This window comes from Centropristis striata, chromosome 9, assembly GCF_030273125.1.
Source record: "Centropristis striata isolate RG_2023a ecotype Rhode Island chromosome 9, C.striata_1.0, whole genome shotgun sequence".
Lineage (NCBI taxonomy): Eukaryota > Metazoa > Chordata > Actinopteri > Perciformes > Serranidae > Centropristis > Centropristis striata.
Genome location: NC_081525.1, coordinates 30,498,391 through 30,521,046, shown reverse-complemented (window position 1 = coordinate 30,521,046; position 22,656 = coordinate 30,498,391).

Sequence of the window (22,656 nt, the reverse complement as noted above, 5' to 3'; positions counted from 1 at the left end):
TCTTGACTGGCTCAGTGTCTAGTGTCTTGACTGGCTCAGTGTCCAGTGTGTTGACTGGCTCAGTGTCCTCTAGTGTCGCAGAGTGGCGCAGAGTGTCTTGACTGGCTCAGTGTCTAGTCTCTTGACTGGCTCAGTGGTCCACAGTGTCTTGACTGCCTCAGTGGTCCAGAGTGTCTTTACTGGCTCAGTGGCCCAGTGTGTCTTGACTGGCTCAGTGTCCTCTTGCATCTTGACAGGCTCAGTGGCCCAGAGTGTGTTTGCTGGCCCAGTGTCCGGTGTCTTGACTGGCTCAGTGTCCACTGTCTTGACTGGCACAGTATCTAGTCTCTTGACTGGCTCAGTGGCCCACAGTGTCTTGACTGCCTCAGTGGACCAGAGTGTCTTTACTGACTCAGTGGCCCAGTGTGTCTTGACAGGCTCAGTTGCCCAGATTGTCTTGACTGGCTCAGTGTCCTCTTGCATCTTGACAGGCTCAGTGGTCCAGAGTGTCTTTGCTAGCCCAGTGTACAATGTCTTGCCTGACTCAGTGTCCAATGTCTTGACTGGCACAGTGTCTAGTGTCTTGACTGGCTCATTGACTAGTGTCTTGACTGGGCCAATGGCTCAGAGCGTCTTGACTGGCTCAGTATCAAGTCTCTTCACTGACTCAGTTGCCCACAGTGTCTTGACTGGCCCTGTTGCCAAGAGTGTCTTGGCTGCCTCAGTGTCCAGTGTCTTGACTGGCTCAGTGTCCTCTTGCATCTTGACTGGCTCAGTGGCCCAGAGTGTCTTTACTGGCCCAGTGTCCAGTGTGTTGACTGGCACAGTGTCTCGTGTCTTGACTGGCTCAGTGTCCAGTGTGTTGACTGGCTCAGTGTCCTCTAGTGTCTTGACTGGTTCAGTGTCCAGTGTCTTGACTGGCACAGTGTCTCGTGCCTTGACTGGCTCAGTGTCCTCTGGCATCTTGACAGGCTCAGTGGCCCAGAGTGTCTTTACTGGCCCAGTGTCCAGTCTCTTGACTGGCTCAGTGTCTAGTGTCTTGACTGGCTCAGTGTCCAGTGTGTTGACTGGCTCAGTGTCCTCTAGTGTCGCAGAGTTGCGCAGAGTGTCTTGACTGGCTCAGTGTCTAGTCTCTTGACTGGCTCAGTGGTCCACAGTGTCTTGACTGCCTCAGTGTTCCAGAGTGTCTTTACTGGCTCAGTGGCCCAGTGTGTCTTGACTTGCTCAGTGTCCTCTTGCATCTTGACAGGCTCAGTGGCCCAGAGTGTCTTTGCTGGCCCAGTGTCCGATGTCTTGACTGGCTCAGTGTCCACTGTCTTGACTGGCAAAGTATCTAGTCTTTTGACTGGCTCAGTGGCCCACAGTGTCTTGACTGCCTCAGTGGACCAGAGTGTCTTTAATGGCTCAGTGTCCTCTTGCATCTTGACAGGCTCAGTGGTCCAGAGTGTCTTTGCTAGCCCAGTGTCCGGTGTCTTGACTCGCTCAGTGTCCACTGTCTTGACTGGCACAGTATCTAGTCTCTTGACTGGCTCAGTGGCCCACAGTGTCTTGACTGCCTCAGTGGACCAGAGTGTCTTTACTGGCTCAGTGTCCAGTGTCTTGACTGGCTCAGTGTCTAGTGTCTTGACTGGCTCAGTGTCCAGTGTGTTGACTGGCTCAGTGTCCAGTGTGTTGACTGGCTCAGTGTCCTCTAGTGTCTTGACTGGCTCAGTGGCCCAGAGTGTGTTGACTGGCCCTGTTGTCAAGAGTGTCTTGGCTGCCTCAGTGTCCAGTGTCTTGACTGGCTCAGTGTCCTCTTGCATCTTGACTGGCTCAGTGGCCCAGAGTGTCTTTACTGGCCCAGTGTCAAGTGTGTTGACTGGCACAGTGTCTCGTGTCTTGACTGGCTCAGTGTCCAGTGTGTTGACTGGCTGAGTGTCCTCTAGTGTCTTGACTGGCTCAGTTTCCAGTGTCTTGACTGGCACAGTGTCTCGTGCCTTGACTGGCCCAGTGTCCTCTTGCATCTTGACAGGCTCAGTGGCCCAGAGTGTCTTTACTGGCCCAGTGTCCAGTGTCTTGACTGGCTCAGTGTCCAGTGTCTTGACTGGCACAGTGTCTCGTGTCTTGACTGGCTCAGTGTCCAGTGTCTTGACTGGCTCAGTGTCTAGTGTCTTGACTGGCTGATTGACTAGTGCCTTGACTGGGCCAATGGCTCAGAGCAATTTGACTGGTACAGTGTCTCTTCTCTTTATTGGCTCAGTGTCAAGTGTCTTGACTGCCTCAGTGTCTAGTGTCTTAACTGGCTCAGTGGTCCACAGTGTCTTGACTGCCTCAGGGGCCCAGAGTGTCTTTACTGGCTCAGTGGCCCAGAGTGTCTTGACTGGCTCAATGTCCTCTTGCATCTTGACAGGCTCAGTGGCCCAGAGTGTCTTTGCTGGCCCAGTGTCTGGTGTCTTGACTCGCTCAGTGTCCACTGTCTTGACTGGCACAGTATCTAGTCTCTTGACTGGCTCAGTGTCTAGTGTCTTGACTGGCTCAGTGTCCAGTGTGTTGACTGGCTCAGTGTCCTCTAGTGTCGCAGAGTTGCGCAGAGTGTCTTGACTGGCTCAGTGTCTAGTCTCTTGACTGGCTCAGTGGTCCACAGTGTCTTGACTGCCTCAGTGGTCCAGAGTGTCTTTACTGGCTCAGTGGCCCAGTGTGTCTTGACTTGCTCAGTGTCCTCTTGCATCTTGACAGGCTCAGTGGCCCAGAGTGTCTTTGCTGGCCCAGTGTCCGGTGTCTTGACTGGCTCAGTGTCCACTGTCTTGACTGGCAAAGTATCTAGTCTTTTGACTGGCTCAGTGGCCCACAGTGTCTTGACTGCCTCAGTGGACCAGAGTGTCTTCACTGGCTCAGTGTCCTCTTGCATCTTGACAGGCTCAGTGGTCCAGAGTGTCTTTGCTAGCCCAGTGTCCGGTGTCTTGACTCGCTCAGTGTCCACTGTCTTGACTGGCACAGTATCTAGTCTCTTGACTGGCTCAGTGGCCCACAGTGTCTTGACTGCCTCAGTGGACCAGAGTGTCTTTACTGGCTCAGTGTCCAGTGTCTTGACTGGCTCAGTGTCTAGTGTCTTGACTGGCTCAGTGTCCAGTGTCTTGACTGGCTCAGTGTCCTCTAGTGTCGCAGAGTGGCGCAGAGTGTCTTGACTGGCTCAGTGTCTAGTCTCTTGACTGGCTCAGTGGTCCACAGTGTCTTGACTGCCTCAGTGGTCCAGAGTGTCTTTACTGGCTCAGTGGCCCAGTGTGTCTTGACTGGCTCAGTGCCCTCTTGCATCTTGACAGGCTCAGTGGCCCAGAGTGTGTTTGCTGGCCCAGTGTCCGGTGTCTTGACTGGCTCAGTGTCCACTGTCTTGACTGGCACAGTATCTAGTCTCTTGACTGGCTCAGTGGCCCACAGTGTCTTTACTGCCTCAGTGGACCAGAGTGTCTTTACTGGCTCAGTGGCCCAGTGTGTCTTGACAGGCTCAGTTGCCCAGATTGTCTTGACTGGCTCAGTGTCCTCTTGCATCTTGACAGGCTCAGTGGTCCAGAGTGTCTTTGCTAGCCCAGTGTCCAATGTCTTGCCTGGCTCAGTGTCCAATGTCTTGACTGGCACAGTGTCTAGTGTCTTGACTGGCTCATTGACTAGTGTCTTGACTGGGCCAATGGCTCAGAGCGTCTTGACTGGCTCAGTATCAAGTCTCTTCACTGACTCAGTTGCCCACAGTGTCTTGACTGGCTCAGTGGCCCAGAGTGTCTTTACTGGCCCAGTGTCCAGTGTGTTGACTGGCACAGTGTCTCATGTCTTGACTGGCTCAGTGTCCAGTGTGTTGACTGGCTCAGTCTCCTCTAGTGTCTTGACTGGCTCAGTGTCCAGTGTCTTGACTGGCACAGTGTCTCGTGCCTTGACTGGCTCAGTGTCCTCTTGCATCTTGACTGGCACAGTGTCTAGTGTCTTGACTGGCCCTGTGGCCCAGAGTGTCTTGACTGGCTCAGTGGCCCAGCGTGTCTTGACTGGCCCTGTTGCCAAGAGTGTCTTGACTGCCTCAGTGTCCAGTGTCTTGACTGGCTCAGTGTCCTCTTGCATCTTGACTGGCTCAGTGGCCCAGAGTGTCTTTACTGGCCCACTTTCCAGTGTGTTGACTGGCACAGTGTCTCGTGTCTTCACTGGCTCAGTGTCCAGTGTGTTGACTGGCTCAGTGTCCTCTAGTGTCTTGACTGCCTCAGGGGCCCAGAGTGTCTTAACTGGCTCAGTGGCCCAGATTGTCTTGACTGGCTCAATGTCCTCTTGCATCTTGACAGGCTCAGTGGCCCAGAGTGTCTTTGCTGGCCCAGTATCCGGTGTCTTGACTGGCTCAGTGTCCACTGTCTTGACTGGCACAGTATCTAGTCTCTTGACTGGCTCAGCGGCCCACAATCTCTTGACTGCCTCAGTGGACCAGAGTGTCTTTACTGGCTCAGTGGCCCAGTGTGTCTTGACAGGCTCAGTTGCCCAGATTGTCTTGACTGGCTCAGTGTCCAGTGTCTTGACTGGCTCAGTGTCCAGTGTCTTGACTGGCTCAATGTCTAGTGTCTTGACTGGCTCAGTGTCCAGTGTGTTGACTGGCTCAGTGTCCTCTAGTGTCGCAGAGTGGCGCAGAGTGTCTTGACTGGCTCAGTGTCTAGTCTCTTGACTGGCTCAGTGGTCCACAGTGTCTTGACTGCCTCAGTGGTCCAGAGTGTCTTTACTGGCTCAGTGGCCCAGTGTGTCTTGACTGGCTCAGTGTCCTCTTGCATCTTGACAGGCTCAGTGGCCCAGAGTGTGTTTGCTGGCCCAGTGTCCGGTGTCTTGACTGGCTCAGTGTCCACTGTCTTGACTGGCACAGTATCTAGTCTCTTGACTGGCTCAGTGGCCCACAGTGTCTTGACTGCCTCAGTGGACCAGAGTGTCTTTACTGGCTCAGTGGCCCAGTGTGTCTTGACATGCTCAGTTGCCCAGATTGTCTTGACTGGCTCAGTGTCCTCTTGCATCTTGACAGGCTCAGTGGTCCAGAGTGTCTTTGCTAGCCCAGTGTCCAATGTCTTGCCTGGCTCAGTGTCCAATGTCTTGACTGGCACAGTGTCTAGTGTCTTGACTGGCTCATTGACTAGTGTCTTGACTGGGCCAATGGCTCAGAGCATCTTGACTGGCTCAGTATCAAGTCTCTTCACTGACTCAGTTGTCCACAGTGTCTTGACTGGCTCAGTGGCCCAGAGTGTCTCTACTGGCTCAGTGTCCTCTTGCATCTTGACAGCCTCAGTGGCCCAGAGTGTCTTTACTGGCCCAGTGTCCAGTGTGTTGACTGGCACAGTGTCCAGTGTGTTGACTGGCACAGTGTCTAGTGTCTTGACTGGCTCAGTGTCCAGTGTGTTGACTGGCTCAGTGTCCTCTAGTGTCGCAGAGTGGCGCAGAGTGCCTTGACTGGCTCAGTGTCCTCTTGCATCTTGACAGGCTCAGTGGTCCAGAGTGTCTTTGCTAGCCCAGTGTCCAATGTCTTGCCTGGCTCAGTGTCCAATGTCTTGACTGGCACAGTGTCTAGTGTCTTGACTGGCTCATTGACTAGTGTCTTGACTGGGCCAATGGCTCAGAGCGTCTTGACTGGCTCAGTATCAAGTCTCTTCACTGACTCAGTTGCCCACAGTGTCTTGACTGGCTCAGTGTCCAGTGTCTTGACTGGCACAGTGTCTCGTGTCTTGACTGGCTCAGTGTCCAGTGTCTTGACTGGCTCAGTGTCTAGTGTCTTGACTGGCTGATTGACTAGTGCCTTGACTGGGCCAATGGCTCAGAGCAATTTGACTGGCACAGTGTCTCTTCTCTTGATTGGCTCAGTGTCAAGTGTCTTGACTGGCTCAGTGTCTAGTGTCTTGACTGGCTCAGTGGTCCACAGTGTCTTGACTGCCTCAGGGGCCCAGAGTGTCTTTACTGGCTCAGTGGCCCAGAGTGTCTTGACTGGCTCAATGTCCTCTTGCATCTTGACAGGCTCAGTGGCCCAGAGTGTCTTTGCTGGCCCAGTGTCCGGTGTCTTGACTCGCTCAGTGTCCACTGTCTTGACTGGCACAGTATCTAGTCTCTTGACTGGCTCAGTGTCTAGTGTCTTGACTGGCTCAGTGTCCAGTGTGTTGACTGGCTCAGTGTCCTCTAGTGTCGCAGAGTTGCGCAGAGTGTCTTGACTGGCTCAGTGTCTAGTCTCTTGACTGGCTCAGTGGTCCACAGTGTCTTCACTGCCTCAGTGGTCCAGAGTGTCTTTACGAGCTCAGTGGCCCAGTGTGTCTTGACTTGCTCGGTGTCCTCTTGCAGTTTGACAGGCTCAGTGGCCCAGAGTGTCTTTGCTGGCCCAGTGTCCGGTGTCTTGACTGACTCAGTGTCCACTGTCTTGACTGGCAAAGTATCTAGTCTTTTGACTGGCTCAGTGGCCCACAGTGTCTTGACTGCCTCAGTGGACCAGAGTGTCTTTACTGGCTCAGTGTCCTCTTGCATCTTGACAGGCTCAGTGGTCCAGAGTGTCTTTGCTAGCCCAGTGTCCGGTGTCTTGACTCGCTCAGTGTCCACTGTCTTGACTGGCACAGTATCTAGTCTCTTGACTGGCTCAGTGGCCCACAGTGTCTTGACTGCCTCAGTGGACCAGAGTGTCTTTACTGGCTCAGTGTCCAGTGTCTTGACTGGCTCAGTGTCTAGTGTCTTGACTGGCTCAGTGTCCAGTGTCTTGACTGGCTCAGTGTCCTCTAGTGTCGCAGAGTGGCGCAGAGTGTCTTGACTGGCTCAGTGTCTAGTCTCTTGACTGGCTCAGTGGTCCACAGTGTCTTGACTGCCTCAGTGGTCCAGAGTGTCTTTACTGGCTCAGTGGCCCAGTGTGTCTTGACTGGCTCAGTGCCCTCTTGCATCTTGACAGGCTCAGTGGCCCAGAGTGTGTTTGCTGGCCCAGTGTCCGGTGTCTTGACTGGCTCAGTGTCCACTGTCTTGACTGGCACAGTATCTAGTCTCTTGACTGGCTCAGTGGCCCACAGTGTCTTGACTGCCTCAGTGGACCAGAGTGTCTTTACTGGCTCAGTGGCCCAGTGTGTCTTGACAGGCTCAGTTGCCCAGATTGTCTTGACTGGCTCAGTGTCCTCTTGCATCTTGACAGGCTCAGTGGTCCAGAGTGTCTTTGCTAGCCCAGTGTCCAATGTCTTGCCTGGCTCAGTGTCCAATGTCTTGACTGGCACAGTGTCTAGTGTCTTGACTGGCTCATTGACTAGTGTCTTGACTGGGCCAATGGCTCAGAGCGTCTTGACTGGCTCAGTATCAAGTCTCTTCACTGACTCAGTTGCCCACAGTGTCTTGACTGGCTCAGTGGCCCAGAGTGTCTTTACTGGCCCAGTGTCCAGTGTGTTGACTGGCACAGTGTCTCATGTCTTGACTGGCTCAGTGTCCAGTGTGTTGACTGGCTCAGTCTCCTCTAGTGTCTTGACTGGCTCAGTGTCCAGTGTCTTGACTGGCACAGTGTCTCGTGCCTTGACTGGCTCAGTGTCCTCTTGCATCTTGACTGGCACAGTGTCTAGTGTCTTGACTGGCCCAGTGGCCCAGAGTGTCTTGACTGGCTCAGTGGCCCAGAGTGTCTTGACTGGCCCTGTTGCCAAGAGTGTCTTGACTGCCTCAGTGTCCAGTGTCTTGACTGGCTCAGTGTCCTCTTGCATCTTGACTGGCTCAGTGGCCCAGAGTGTCTTTACTGGCCCACTTTCCAGTGTGTTGACTGGCACAGTGTCTCGTGTCTTGACTGGCTCAGTGTCCAGTGTGTTGACTGGCTCAGTGTCCTCTAGTGTCTTGACTGCCTCAGGGGCCCAGAGTGTCTTAACTGGCTCAGTGGCCCAGATTGTCTTGACTGGCTCAATGTCCTCTTGCATCTTGACAGGCTCAGTGGCCCAGAGTGTCTTTGCTGGCCCAGTATCCGGTGTCTTGACTCGCTCAGTGTCCACTGTCTTGACTGGCACAGTATCTAGTCTCTTGACTGGCTCAGCGGCCCACAATCTCTTGACTGCCTCAGTGGACCAGAGTGTCTTTACTGGCTCAGTGGCCCAGTGTGTCTTGACAGGCTCAGTTGCCCAGATTGTCTTGACTGGCTCAGTGTCCAGTGTCTTGACTGGCTCAGTGTCCAGTGTCTTGACTGGCTCAGTGTCTAGTGTCTTGACTGGCTCAGTGTCTAGTCTCTTGACTGGCTCAGTGGTCCACAGTGTCTTGACTGCCTCAGTGGTACAGAGTGTCTTTACTGGCTCAGTGGCCCAGTGTGTCTTGACTGGCTCAGTGTCCTCTTTCATCTTGACAGGCTCAGTGGCCCAGAGTGTGTTTGCTGGCCCAGTGTCCGGTGTCTTGACTGGCTCAGTGTCCACTGTCTTGACTGGCACAGTATCTAGTCTCTTGACTGGCTCAGTGGCCCACAGTGTCTTGACTGCCTCAGTGGACCAGAGTGTCTTTACTGGCTCAGTGGCCCAGTGTGTCTTGACATGCTCAGTTGCCCAGATTGTCTTGACTGGCTCAGTGTCCTCTTGCATCTTGACAGGCTCAGTGGTCCAGAGTGTCTTTGCTAGCCCAGTGTCCAATGTCTTGCCTGGCTCAGTGTCCAATGTCTTGACTGGCACAGTGTCTAGTGTCTTGACTGGCTCATTGACTAGTGTCTTGACTGGGCCAATGGCTCAGAGCGTCTTGACTGGCTCAGTATCAAGTCTCTTCACTGACTCAGTTGCCCACAGTGTCTTGACTGGCTCAGTGTCCAGTGTCTTGACTGGCACAGTGTCTCGTGTCTTGACTGGCTCAGTGTCCAGTGTCTTGACTGGCTCAGTGTCTAGTGTCTTGACTGGCTGATTGACTAGTGCCTTGACTGGGCCAATGGCTCAGAGCAATTTGACAGGCACAGTGTCTCTTCTCTTGATTGGCTCAGTGTCAAGTGTCTTGACTGGCTCAGTGTCTAGTGTCTTGACTGGCTCAGTGTCCAGTGTCTTGACAGGCTCAGTGGCCCAGAGTGTCTTTGCTGGCCCAGTGTCCGGTGTCTTGACTCGCTCAGTGTCCACTGTCTTGACTGGCACAGTATCTAGTCTCTTGACTGGCTCAGTGGCCCACAGTGTCTTGACTGCCTCAGTGGACCAGAGTGTCTTTACTGGCTCAGTGGCCCAGTGTGTCTTGACAGGCTCAGTTGCCCTGATTGTCTTGACTGGCTCAGTGTCCAGTGTCTTGACTGGCTCAGTGTCTAGTGTCTTGACTGGCTCAGTGTCCAGTGTCTTGACTGGCTCAGTGTCCTCTAGTGTCGCAGAGTGGCGCAGAGTGTCTTGACTGGCTCAGTGTCTAGTCTCTTGACTGGCTCAGTGGTCCACAGTGTCTTGACTGCCTCAGTGGTCCAGAGTGTCTTTACTGGCTCAGTGGCCCAGTGTGTCTTGACTGGCTCAGTGTCCTCTTGCATCTTGACAGGCTCAGTGGCCCAGAGTGTGTTTGCTGGCCCAGTGTCTGGTGTCTTGACTGGCTCAGTGTCCACTGTCTTGACTGGCACAGTATCTAGTCTCTTGACTGGCTCAGTGGCCCACAGTGTCTTGACTGCCTCAGTGGACCAGAATGTCTTTACTGGCTCAGTGGCCCAGTGTGTCTTGACAGGCTCAGTTGCCCAGATTGTCTTGACTGGCTCAGTGTCCAGTGTCTTGACTGGCTCAGTGTCTAGTGTCTTGACTGGCTCAGTGTCCAGTGTCTTGACTGGCTCAGTGTCCTCTAGTGTCGCAGAGTGGCGCAGAGTGTCTTGACTGGCTCAGTGTCTAGTCTCTTGACTGGCTCAGTGGTCCACAGTGTCTTGACTGCCTCAGTGGTCCAGAGTGTCTTTACTGGCTCAGTGGCCCAGTGTGTCTTGACTGGCTCAGTGCCCTCTTGCATCTTGACAGGCTCAGTGGCCCAGAGTGTGTTTGCTGGCCCAGTGTCCGGTGTCTTGACTGGCTCAGTGTCCACTGTCTTGACTGGCACAGTATCTAGTCTCTTGACTGGCTCAGTGGCCCACAGTGTCTTGACTGCCTCAGTGGACCAGAGTGTCTTTACTGGCTCAGTGGCCCAGTGTGTCTTGACAGGCTCAGTTGCCCAGATTGTCTTGACTGGCTCAGTGTCCTCTTGCATCTTGACAGGCTCAGTGGTCCAGAGTGTCTTTGCTAGCCCAGTGTCCAATGTCTTGCCTGGCTCAGTGTCCAATGTCTTGACTGGCACAGTGTCTAGTGTCTTGACTGGGTCATTGACTAGTGTCTTGACTGGGCCAATGGCTCAGAGCGTCTTGACTGGCTCAGTATCAAGTCTCTTCACTGACTCAGTTGCCCACAGTGTCTTGACTGGCTCAGTGGCCCAGAGTGTCTTTACTGGCCCAGTGTCCAGTGTGTTGACTGGCACAGTGTCTCATGTCTTGAGTGGCTCAGTGTCCAGTGTGTTGACTGGCTCAGTCTCCTCTAGTGTCTTGACTGGCTCAGTGTCCAGTGTCTTGACTGGCACAGTGGCCCAGAGTGTCTTTACTGGCCCAGTGTCCAGTGTGTTGACTGGCACAGTGTCTCGTGTCTTGACTGGCTCAGTGTCCAGTGTGTTGACTGGCCCTGTTGCCAAGAGTGTCTTGACTGCCTCAGTGTCCAGTGTCTTGACTGGCTCAGTGTCCTCTTGCATCTTGACTGGCTCAGTGGCCCAGAGTGTCTTTACTGGCCCACTTTCCAGTGTGTTGACTGGCACAGTGTCTCATGTCTTGACTGGCTCAGTGTCCAGTGTGTTGACTGGCTCATTCTCCTCTAGTGTCTTGACTGGCTCAGTGTCCAGTGTCTTGACTGGCACAGTGTCTCGTGCCTTGACTGGCTCAGTGTCCTCTTGCATCTTGACTGGCACAGTGTCTAGTGTCTTGACTGGCCCAGTGGCCCAGAGTGTCTTGACTGGCTCAGTGGCCCAGAGTGTCTTGACTGGCCCTGTTTCCAAGAGTGTCTTGACTGCCTCAGTGTCCAGTGTCTTGACTGGCTCAGTGTCCTCTTGCATCTTGACTGGCTCAGTGGCCCAGAGTGTCTTTACTGGCCCACTTTCCAGTGTGTTGACTGGCACAGTGTCTCGTGTCTTGACTGGCTCAGTGTCCAGTGTGTTGACTGGCTCAGTGTCCTCTAGTGTCTTGACTGCCTCAGGGGCCCAGAGTGTCTTAACTGGCTCAGTGGCCCAGATTGTCTTGACTGGCTCAATGTCCTCTTGCATCTTGACAGGCTCAGTGGCCCAGAGTGTCTTTGCTGGCCCAGTATCCGGTGTCTTGACTCGCTCAGTGTCCACTGTCTTGACTGGCACAGTATCTAGTCTGTTGACTGGCTCAGCGGCCCACAATCTCTTGACTGCCTCAGTGGACCAGAGTGTCTTTACTGGCTCAGTGGCCCAGTGTGTCTTGACAGGCTCAGTTGCCCAGATTGTCTTGACTGGCTCAGTGTCCAGTGTCTTGACTGGCTCAGTGTCCAGTGTCTTGACTGGCTCAGTGTCTAGTGTCTTGACTGGCTCAGTGTCCAGTGTGTTGACTGGCTCAGTGTCCTCTAGTGTCGCAGAGTGGCGCAGAGTGTCTTGACTGGCTCAGTGTCTAGTCTCTTGACTGGCTCAGTGGTCCACAGTGTCTTGACTGCCTCAGTGGTCCAGAGTGTCTTTACTGGCTCAGTGGCCCAGTGTGTCTTGACTGGCTCAGTGTCCTCTTGCATCTTGACAGGCTCAGTGGCCCAGAGTGTGTTTGCTGGCCCAGTGTCCGGTGTCTTGACTGGCTCAGTGTCCACTGTCTTGACTGGCACAGTATCTAGTCTCTTGACTGGCTCAGTGGCCCACAGTGTCTTGACTGCCTCAGTGGACCAGAGTGTCTTTACTGGCTCAGTGGCCCAGTGTGTCTTGACATGCTCAGTTGCCCAGATTGTCTTGACTGGCTCAGTGTCCTCTTGCATCTTGACAGGCTCAGTGGTCCAGAGTGTCTTTGCTAGCCCAGTGTCCAATGTCTTGCCTGGCTCAGTGTCCAATGTCTTGACTGGCACAGTGTCTAGTGTCTTGACTGGCTCATTGACTAGTGTCTTGACTGGGCCAATGGCTCAGAGCGTCTTGACTGGCTCAGTATCAAGTCTCTTCACTGACTCAGTTGCCCACAGTGTCTTGACTGGCTCAGTGTCCAGTGTCTTGACTGGCACAGTGTCTCGTGTCTTGACTGGCTCAGTGTCCAGTGTCTTGACTGGCTCAGTGTCTAGTGTCTTGACTGGCTGATTGACTAGTGCCTTGACTGGGCCAATGGCTCAGAGCAATTTGACTGGCACAGTGTCTCTTCTCTTGATTGGCTCAGTGTCAAGTGTCTTGACTGGCACAGTATCTAGTCTCTTGACTGGCTCAGTGGCCCACAGTGTCTTGACTGCCTCAGTGGACCAGAGTGTCTTTACTGGCTCAGTGGCCCAGTGTGTCTTGACAGGCTCAGTTGCCCTGATTGTCTTGACTGGCTCAGTGTCCAGTGTCTTGACTGGCTCAGTGTCCGGTGTCTTGACTGGCTCAGTGTCCACTGTCTTGACTGGCAAAATATCTAGTCTTTTGACTGGCTCAGTGGCCCACAGTGTCTTGACTGCCTCAGTGGACCAGAGTGTCTTTACTGGCTCAGTGTCCTCTTGCATCTTGACAGGCTCAGTGGTCCAGAGTGATTTGCTAGCCCAGTGTCCAATGTCTTGCCTGGCTCAGTGTCCAATGTCTTGACTGGCACAGTGTCTAGTGTCTTGACTGGCTCATTGACTAGTGTCTTGACTGGGCCAATGGCTCAGAGCGTCTTGACTGGCTCAGTATCAAGTCTCTTCACTGACTCAGTTGCCCACAGTGTCTTGACTGGCTCAGTGTCCAGTGTCTTGACTGGCACAGTGTCTCGTGTCTTGACTGGCTCAGTGTCCAGTGTCTTGACTGGCTCAGTGTCTAGTGTCTTGACTGGCTGATTGACTAGTGCCTTGACTGGGCCAATGGCTCAGAGCAATTTGACTGGCACAGTGTCTCTTCTCTTGATTGGCTCAGTGTCAAGTGTCTTGACTGGCTCAGTGTCTAGTGTCTTGACTGGCTCAGTGGTCCACAGTGTCTTGACTGCCTCAGGGGCCCAGAGTGTCTTTACTGGCTCAGTGGCCCAGAGTGTCTTGACTGGCTCAATGTCCTCTTGCATCTTGACAGGCTCAGTGGCCCAGAGTGTCTTTGCTGGCCCAGTGTCCGGTGTCTTGACTCGCTCAGTGTCCACTGTCTTGACTGGCACAGTATCTAGTCTCTTGACTGGCTCAGTGTCTAGTGTCTTGACTGGCTCAGTGTCCAGTGTGTTGACTGGCTCAGTGTCCTCTAGTGTCGCAGAGTTGCGCAGAGTGTCTTGACTGGCTCAGTGTCTAGTCTCTTGACTGGCTCAGTGGTCCACAGTGTCTTCACTGCCTCAGTGGTCCAGAGTGTCTTTACGAGCTCAGTGGCCCAGTGTGTCTTGACTTGCTCGGTGTCCTCTTGCAGTTTGACAGGCTCAGTGGCCCAGAGTGTCTTTGCTGGCCCAGTGTCCGGTGTCTTGACTGACTCAGTGTCCACTGTCTTGACTGGCAAAGTATCTAGTCTTTTGACTGGCTCAGTGGCCCACAGTGTCTTGACTGCCTCAGTGGACCAGAGTGTCTTTACTGGCTCAGTGTCCTCTTGCATCTTGACAGGCTCAGTGGTCCAGAGTGTCTTTGCTAGCCCAGTGTCCGGTGTCTTGACTCGCTCAGTGTCCACTGTCTTGACTGGCACAGTATCTAGTCTCTTGACTGGCTCAGTGGCCCACAGTGTCTTGACTGCCTCAGTGGACCAGAGTGTCTTTACTGGCTCAGTGTCTAGTGTCTTGACTGGCTCAGTGTCCAGTGTCTTGACTGGCTCAGTGTCCTCTAGTGTCGCAGAGTGGCGCAGAGTGTCTTGACTGGCTCAGTGTCTAGTCTCTTGACTGGCTCAGTGGTCCACAGTGTCTTGACTGCCTCAGTGGTCCAGAGTGTCTTTACTGGCTCAGTGGCCCAGTGTGTCTTGACTGGCTCAGTGCCCTCTTGCATCTTGACAGGCTCAGTGGCCCAGAGTGTGTTTGCTGGCCCAGTGTCCGGTGTCTTGACTGGCTCAGTGTCCACTGTCTTGACTGGCACAGTATCTAGTCTCTTGACTGGCTCAGTGGCCCACAGTGTCTTGACTGCCTCAGTGGACCAGAGTGTCTTTACTGGCTCAGTGGCCCAGTGTGTCTTGACAGGCTCAGTTGCCCAGATTGTCTTGACTGGCTCAGTGTCCTCTTGCATCTTGACAGGCTCAGTGGTCCAGAGTGTCTTTGCTAGCCCAGTGTCCAATGTCGTGCCTGGCTCAGTGTCCAATGTCTTGACTGGCACAGTGTCTAGTGTCTTGACTGGCTCATTGACTAGTGTCTTGACTGGGCCAATGGCTCAGAGCGTCTTGACTGGCTCAGTATCAAGTCTCTTCACTGACTCAGTTGCCCACAGTGTCTTGACTGGATCAGTGGCCCAGAGTGTCTTTACTGGCCCAGTGTCCAGTGTGTTGACTGGCACAGTGTCTCATGTCTTGACTGGCTCAGTGTCCAGTGTGTTGACTGGCTCAGTCTCCTCTAGTGTCTTGACTGGCTCAGTGTCCAGTGTCTTGACTGGCACAGTGTCTCGTGCCTTGACTGGCTCAGTGTCCTCTTGCATCTTGACTGGCACAGTGTCTAGTGTCTTGACTGGCCCAGTGGCCCAGAGTGTCTTGACTGGCTCAGTGGCCCAGAGTGTCTTGACTGGCCCTGTTGCCAAGAGTGTCTTGACTGCCTCAGTGTCCAGTGTCTTGACTGGCTCAGTGTCCTCTTGCATCTTGACTGGCTCAGTGGCCCAGAGTGTCTTTACTGGCCCACTTTCCAGTGTGTTGACTGGCATAGTGTCTCGTGTCTTGACTGGCTCAGTGTCCAGTGTGTTGACTGGCTCAGTGTCCTCTAGTGTCTTGACTGCCTCAGGGGCCCAGAGTGTCTTAACTGGCTCAGTGGCCCAGATTGTCTTGACTGGCTCGATGTCCTCTTGCATCTTGACAGGCTCAGTGGCCCAGAGTGTCTTTGCTAGCCCAGTGTCCAATGTCTTGCCTGGCTCAGTGTCCAATGTCTTGACTGGCACAGTGTCTAGTGTCTTGACTGGCTCATTGACTAGTGTCTTGACTGGGCCAATGGCTCAGAGCGTCTTGACTGGCTCAGTATCAAGTCTCTTCACTGACTCAGTTGCCCACAGTGTCTTGACTGGCTCAGTGTCCAGTGTCTTGACTGGCACAGTGTCTCGTGTCTTGACTGGCTCAGTGTCCAGTGTCTTGACTGGCTCAGTGTCTAGTGTCTTGACTGGCTGATTGACTAGTGCCTTGACTGGGCCAATGGCTCAGAGCAATTTGACTGGCACAGTGTCTCTTCTCTTGATTGGCTCAGTGTCAAGTGTCTTGACTGGCTCAGTGTCTAGTGTCTTGACTGGCTCAGTGGTCCACAGTGTCTTGACTGCCTCAGGGGCCCAGAGTGTCTTTACTGGCTCAGTGGCCCAGAGTGTCTTGACTGGCTCAATGTCCTCTTGCATCTTGACAGGCTCAGTGGCCCAGAGTGTCTTTGCTGGCCCAGTGTCCGGTGTCTTGACTCGCTCAGTGTCCACTGTCTTGACTGGCACAGTATCTAGTCTCTTGACTGGCTCAGTGTCTAGTGTCTTGACTGGCTCAGTGTCCAGTGTGTTGACTGGCTCAGTGTCCTCTAGTGTCGCAGAGTTGCGCAGAGTGTCTTGACTGGCTCAGTGTCTAGTCTCTTGACTGGCTCAGTGGTCCACAGTGTCTTCACTGCCTCAGTGGTCCAGAGTGTCTTTACGAGCTCAGTGGCCCAGTGTGTCTTGACTTGCTCGGTGTCCTCTTGCAGTTTGACAGGCTCAGTGGCCCAGAGTGTCTTTGCTGGCCCAGTGTCCGGTGTCTTGACTGACTCAGTGTCCACTGTCTTGACTGGCAAAGTATCTAGTCTTTTGACTGGCTCAGTGGCCCACAGTGTCTTGACTGCCTCAGTGGACCAGAGTGTCTTTACTGGCTCAGTGTCCTCTTGCATCTTGACAGGCTCAGTGGTCCAGAGTGTCTTTGCTAGCCCAGTGTCCGGTGTCTTGACTCGCTCAGTGTCCACTGTCTTGACTGGCACAGTATCTAGTCTCTTGACTGGCTCAGTGGCCCACAGTGTCTTGACTGCCTCAGTGGACCAGAGTGTCTTTACTGGCTCAGTGTCTAGTGTCTTGACTGGCTCAGTGTCCAGTGTCTTGACTGGCTCAGTGTCCTCTAGTGTCGCAGAGTGGCGCAGAGTGTCTTGACTGGCTCAGTGTCTAGTCTCTTGACTGGCTCAGTGGTCCACAGTGTCTTGACTGCCTCAGTGGTCCAGAGTGTCTTTACTGGCTCAGTGGCCCAGTGTGTCTTGACTGGCTCAGTGCCCTCTTGCATCTTGACAGGCTCAGTGGCCCAGAGTGTGTTTGCTGGCCCAGTGTCCGGTGTCTTGACTGGCTCAGTGTCCACTGTCTTGACTGGCACAGTATCTAGTCTCTTGACTGGCTCAGTGGCCCACAGTGTCTTGACTGCCTCAGTGGACCAGAGTGTCTTTACTGGCTCAGTGGCCCAGTGTGTCTTGACAGGCTCAGTTGCCCAGATTGTCTTGACTGGCTCAGTGTCCTCTTGCATCTTGACAGGCTCAGTGGTCCAGAGTGTCTTTGCTAGCCCAGTGTCCAATGTCGTGCCTGGCTCAGTGTCCAATGTCTTGACTGGCACAGTGTCTAGTGTCTTGACTGGCTCATTGACTAGTGTCTTGACTGGGCCAATGGCTCAGAGCGTCTTGACTGGCTCAGTATCAAGTCTCTTCACTGACTCAGTTGCCCACAGTGTCTTGACTGGATCAGTGGCCCAGAGTGTCTTTACTGGCCCAGTGTCCAGTGTGTTGACTGGCACAGTGTCTCATGTCTTGACTGGCTCAGTGTCCAGTGTGTTGACTGGCTCAGTCTCCTCTAGTGTCTTGACTGGCTCAGTGTCAAGTGTCTTGACTGGCACAGTGTCTCGTGCCTTGACTGGCTCAGTGTCCTCTTGCATCTTGACTGGCACAGTGTCTAGTGTCTTGACTGGCCCAGTGGCCCAGAGTGTCTTGACTGGCTCAGTGGCCCAGAGTGTCTTGACTGGCCCTGTTGCCAAGAGTGTCTTGACTGCCTCAGTGTCCAGTGTCTTGACTGGCTCAGTGTCCTCTTGCATCTTGACTGGCTCAGTGGCCCAGAGTGTCTTTACTGGCCCACTTTCCAGTGTGTTGACTGGCATAGTGTCTCGTGTCTTGACTGGCTCAGTGTCCAGTGTGTTGACTGGCTCAGTGTCCTCTAGTGTCTTGACTGCCTCAGGGGCCCAGAGTGTCTTAACTGGCTCAGTGGCCCAGATTGTCTTGACTGGCTCGATGTCCTCTTGCATCTTGACAGGCTCAGTGGCCCAGAGTGTCTTTGCTGGCCCAGTATCCGGTGTCTTGACTCGCTCAGTGTCCACTGTCTTGACTGGCACAGTATCTAGTCTCTTGACTGGCTCAGCGGCCCACAATCTCTTGACTGCCTCAGTGGACCAGAGTGTCTTTACTGGCTCAGTGGCCCAGTGTGTCTTGACAGGCTCAGTTGCCCAGATTGTCTTGACTGGCTCAGTGTCCAGTGTCTTGACTGGCTCAGTGTCCAGTGTCTTGACTGGCTCAGTGTCTAGTGTCTTGACTGGCTCAGTGTCCAGTGTGTTGACTGGCTCAGTGTCCTCTAGTGTCGCAGAGTGGCACAGAGTGTCTTGACTGGCTCAGTGTCTAGTCTCTTGACTGGCTCAGTGGTCCACAGTGTCTTGACTGCCTCAGTGGTCCAGAGTGTCTTCACTGACTCAGTTGCCCACAGTGTCTTGACTGGCTCAGTGTCCAGTGTCTTGACTGGCACAGTGTCTCGTGTCTTGACTGGCTCAGTGTCCAGTGTCTTGACTGGCTCAGTGTCTAGTGTCTTGACTGGCTGATTGACTAGTGCCTTGACTGGGCCAATGGCTCAGAGCAATTTGACTGGCACAGTGTCTCTTCTCTTGATTGGCTCAGTGTCAAGTGTCTTGACTGGCTCAGTGTCTAGTGTCTTGACTGGCTCAGTGTCCAGTGTCTTGACAGGCTCAGTGGCCCAGAGTGTCTTTGCTGGCCCAGTGTCCGGTATCTTGACTCGCTCAGTGTCCACTGTCTTGACTGGCACAGTATCTAGTCTCTTGACTGGCTCAGTGGCCCACAGTGTCTTGACTGCCTCAGTGGACCAGAGTGTCTTTACTGGCTCAGTGGCCCAGTGTGTCTTGACAGGCTCAGTTGCCCTGATTGTCTTGACTGGCTCAGTGTCCAGTGTCTTGACTGGCTCAGTGTCTAGTGTCTTGACTGGCTCAGTGTCCAGTGTCTTGACTGGCTCAGTGTCCTCTAGTGTCGCAGAGTGGCGCAGAGTGTCTTGACTGGCTCAGTGTCTAGTCTCTTGACTGGCTCAGTGGTCCACAGTGTCTTGACTGCCTCAGTGGTCCAGAGTGTCTTTACTGGCTCAGTGGCCCAGTGTGTCTTGACTGGCTCAGTGTCCTCTTGCATCTTGACAGGCTCAGTGGCCCAGAGTGTGTTTGCTGGCCCAGTGTCTGGTGTCTTGACTGGCTCAGTGTCCACTGTCTTGACTGGCACAGTATCTAGTCTCTTGACTGGCTCAGTGGCCCACAGTGTCTTGACTGCCTCAGTGGACCAGAATGTCTTTACTGGCTCAGTGGCCCAGTGTGTCTTGACAGGCTCAGTTGCCCAGATTGTCTTGACTGGCTCAGTGTCCAGTGTCTTGACTGGCTCAGTGTCTAGTGTCTTGACTGGCTCAGTGTCCAGTGTCTTGACTGGCTCAGTGTCCTCTAGTGTCGCAGAGTGGCGCAGAGTGTCTTGACTGGCTCAGTGTCTAGTCTCTTGACTGGCTCAGTGGTCCACAGTGTCTTGACTGCCTCAGTGGTCCAGAGTGTCTTTACTGGCTCAGTGGCCCAGTGTGTCTTGACTGGCTCAGTGCCCTCTTGCATCTTGACAGGCTCAGTGGCCCAGAGTGTGTTTGCTGGCCCAGTGTCCGGTGTCTTGACTGGCTCAGTGTCCACTGTCTTGACTGGCACAGTATCTAGTCTCTTGACTGGCTCAGTGGCCCACAGTGTCTTGACTGCCTCAGTGGACCAGAGTGTCTTTACTGGCTCAGTGGCCCAGTGTGTCTTGACAGGCTCAGTTGCCCAGATTGTCTTGACTGGCTCAGTGTCCTCTTGCATCTTGACAGGCTCAGTGGTCCAGAGTGTCTTTGCTAGCCCAGTGTCCAATGTCTTGCCTGGCTCAGTGTCCAATGTCTTGACTGGCACAGTGTCTAGTGTCTTGACTGGCTCATTGACTAGTGTCTTGACTGGGCCAATGGCTCAGAGCGTCTTGACTGGCTCAGTATCAAGTCTCTTCACTGACTCAGTTGCCCACAGTGTCTTGACTGGCTCAGTGGCCCACAGTGTCTTGACTGCCTCAGTGGACCAGAGTGTCTTTACTGGCTCAGTGTCCTCTTGCATCTTGACAGGCTCAGTGGTCCAGAGTGTCTTTGCTAGCCCAGTGTCCGGTGTCTTGACTCGCTCAGTGTCCACTGTCTTGACTGGCACAGTATCTAGTCTCTTGACTGGCTCAGTGGCCCACAGTGTCTTGACTGCCTCAGTGGACCAGAGTGTCTTTACTGGCTCAGTGTCCAGTGTCTTGACTGGCTCAGTGTCTAGTGTCTTGACTGGCTCAGTGTCCAGTGTCTTGACTGGCTCAGTGTCCTCTAGTGTCGCAGAGTGGCGCAGAGTGTCTTGACTGGCTCAGTGTCTAGTCTCTTGACTGGCTCAGTGGTCCACAGTGTCTTGACTGCCTCAGTGGTCCAGAGTGTCTTTACTGGCTCAGTGGCCCAGTGTGTCTTGACTGGCTCAGTGCCCTCTTGCATCTTGACAGGCTCAGTGGCCCAGAGTGTGTTTGCTGGCCCAGTGTCCGGTGTCTTGACTGGCTCAGTGTCCACTGTCTTGACTGGCACAGTATCTAGTCTCTTGACTGGCTCAGTGGCCCACAGTGTCTTGACTGCCTCAGTGGACCAGAGTGTCTTTACTGGCTCAGTGGCCCAGTGTGTCTTGACAGGCTCAGTTGCCCAGATTGTCTTGACTGGCTCAGTGTCCTCTTGCATCTTGACAGGCTCAGTGGTCCAGAGTGTCTTTGCTAGCCCAGTGTCCAATGTCGTGCCTGGCTCAGTGTCCAATGTCTTGACTGGCACAGTGTCTAGTGTCTTGACTGGCTCATTGACTAGTGTCTTGACTGGGCCAATGGCTCAGAGCGTCTTGACTGGCTCAGTATCAAGTCTCTTCACTGACTCAGTTGCCCACAGTGTCTTGACTGGATCAGTGGCCCAGAGTGTCTTTACTGGCCCAGTGTCCAGTGTGTTGACTGGCACAGTGTCTCATGTCTTGACTGGCTCAGTGTCCAGTGTGTTGACTGGCTCAGTCTCCTCTAGTGTCTTGACTGGCTCAGTGTCCAGTGTCTTGACTGGCACAGTGTCTCGTGCCTTGACTGGCTCAGTGTCCTCTTGCATCTTGACTGGCACAGTGTCTAGTGTCTTGACTGGCCCAGTGGCCCAGAGTGTCTTGACTGGCTCAGTGGCCCAGAGTGTCTTGACTGGCCCTGTTGCCAAGAGTGTCTTGACTGCCTCAGTGTCCAGTGTCTTGACTGGCTCAGTGTCCTCTTGCATCTTGACTGGCTCAGTGGCCCAGAGTGTCTTTACTGGCCCACTTTCCAGTGTGTTGACTGGCATAGTGTCTCGTGTCTTGACTGGCTCAGTGTCCAGTGTGTTGACTGGCTCAGTGTCCTCTAGTGTCTTGACTGCCTCAGGGGCCCAGAGTGTCTTAACTGGCTCAGTGGCCCAGATTGTCTTGACTGGCTCGATGTCCTCTTGCATCTTGACAGGCTCAGTGGCCCAGAGTGTCTTTGCTGGCCCAGTATCCGGTGTCTTGACTCGCTCAGTGTCCACTGTCTTGACTGGCACAGTATCTAGTCTCTTGACTGGCTCAGCGGCCCACAATCTCTTGACTGCCTCAGTGGACCAGAGTGTCTTTACTGGCTCAGTGGCCCAGTGTGTCTTGACAGGCTCAGTTGCCCAGATTGTCTTGACTGGCTCAGTGTCCAGTGTCTTGACTGGCTCAGTGTCCAGTGTCTTGACTGGCTCAGTGTCTAGTGTCTTGACTGGCTCAGTGTCCAGTGTGTTGACTGGCTCAGTGTCCTCTAGTGTCGCAGAGTGGCACAGAGTGTCTTGACTGGCTCAGTGTCTAGTCTCTTGACTGGCTCAGTGGTCCACAGTGTCTTGACTGCCTCAGTGGTCCAGAGTGTCTTTACTGGCTCAGTGGCCCAGTGTGTCTTGACTGGCTCAGTGTCCTCTTTCATCTTGACAGGCTCAGTGGCCCAGAGTGTTTTTGCTGGCCCAGTGTCCGGTGTCTTGACTGGCTCAGTGTCCACTGTCTTGACTGGCACAGTATCTAGTCTCTTGACTGGCTCAGTGGCCCACAGTGTCTTGACTGCCTCAGTGGACCAGAGTGTCTTTACTGGCTCAGTGGCCCAGTGTGTCTTGACATGCTCAGTTGCCCAGATTGTCTTGACTGGCTCAGTGTCCTCTTGCATCTTGACAGGCTCAGTGGTCCAGAGTGTCTTTGCTAGCCCAGTGTCCAATGTCTTGCATGGCTCAGTGTCCAATGTCTTGACTGGCACAGTGTCTAGTGTCTTGACTGGCTCATTGACTAGTGTCTTGACTGGGCCAATGGCTCAGAGCGTCTTGACTGGCTCAGTATCAAGTCTCTTCACTGACTCAGTTGCCCACAGTGTCTTGACTGGCTCAGTGTCCAGTGTCTTGACTGGCACAGTGTCTCGTGTCTTGACTGGCTCAGTGTCCAGTGTCTTGACTGGCTCAGTGTCTAGTGTCTTGACTGGCTGATTGACTAGTGCCTTGACTGGGCCAATGGCTCAGAGCAATTTGACTGGCACAGTGTCTCTTCTCTTGATTGGCTCAGTGTCAAGTGTCTTGACTGGCTCAGTGTCTAGTGTCTTGACTGGCTCAGTGTCCAGTGTCTTGACAGGCTCAGTGGCCCAGAGTGTCTTTGCTGGCCCAGTGTCCGGTGTCTTGACTCGCTCAGTGTCCACTGTCTTGACTGGCACAGTATCTAGTCTCTTGACTGGCTCAGTGGCCCACAGTGTCTTGACTGCCTCAGTGGACCAGAGTGTCTTTACTGGCTCAGTGGCCCAGTGTGTCTTGACAGGCTCAGTTGCCCTGATTGTCTTGACTGGCTCAGTGTCCAGTGTCTTGACTGGCTCAGTGTCTAGTGTCTTGACTGGCTCAGTGTCCAGTGTCTTGACTGGCTCAGTGTCCTCTAGTGTCGCAGAGTGGCGCAGAGTGTCTTGACTGGCTCAGTGTCTAGTCTCTTGACTGGCTCAGTGGTCCACAGTGTCTTGACTGCCTCAGTGGTCCAGAGTGTCTTTACTGGCTCAGTGGCCCAGTGTGTCTTGACTGGCTCAGTGTCCTCTTGCATCTTGACAGGCTCAGTGGCCCAGAGTGTGTTTGCTGGCCCAGTGTCTGGTGTCTT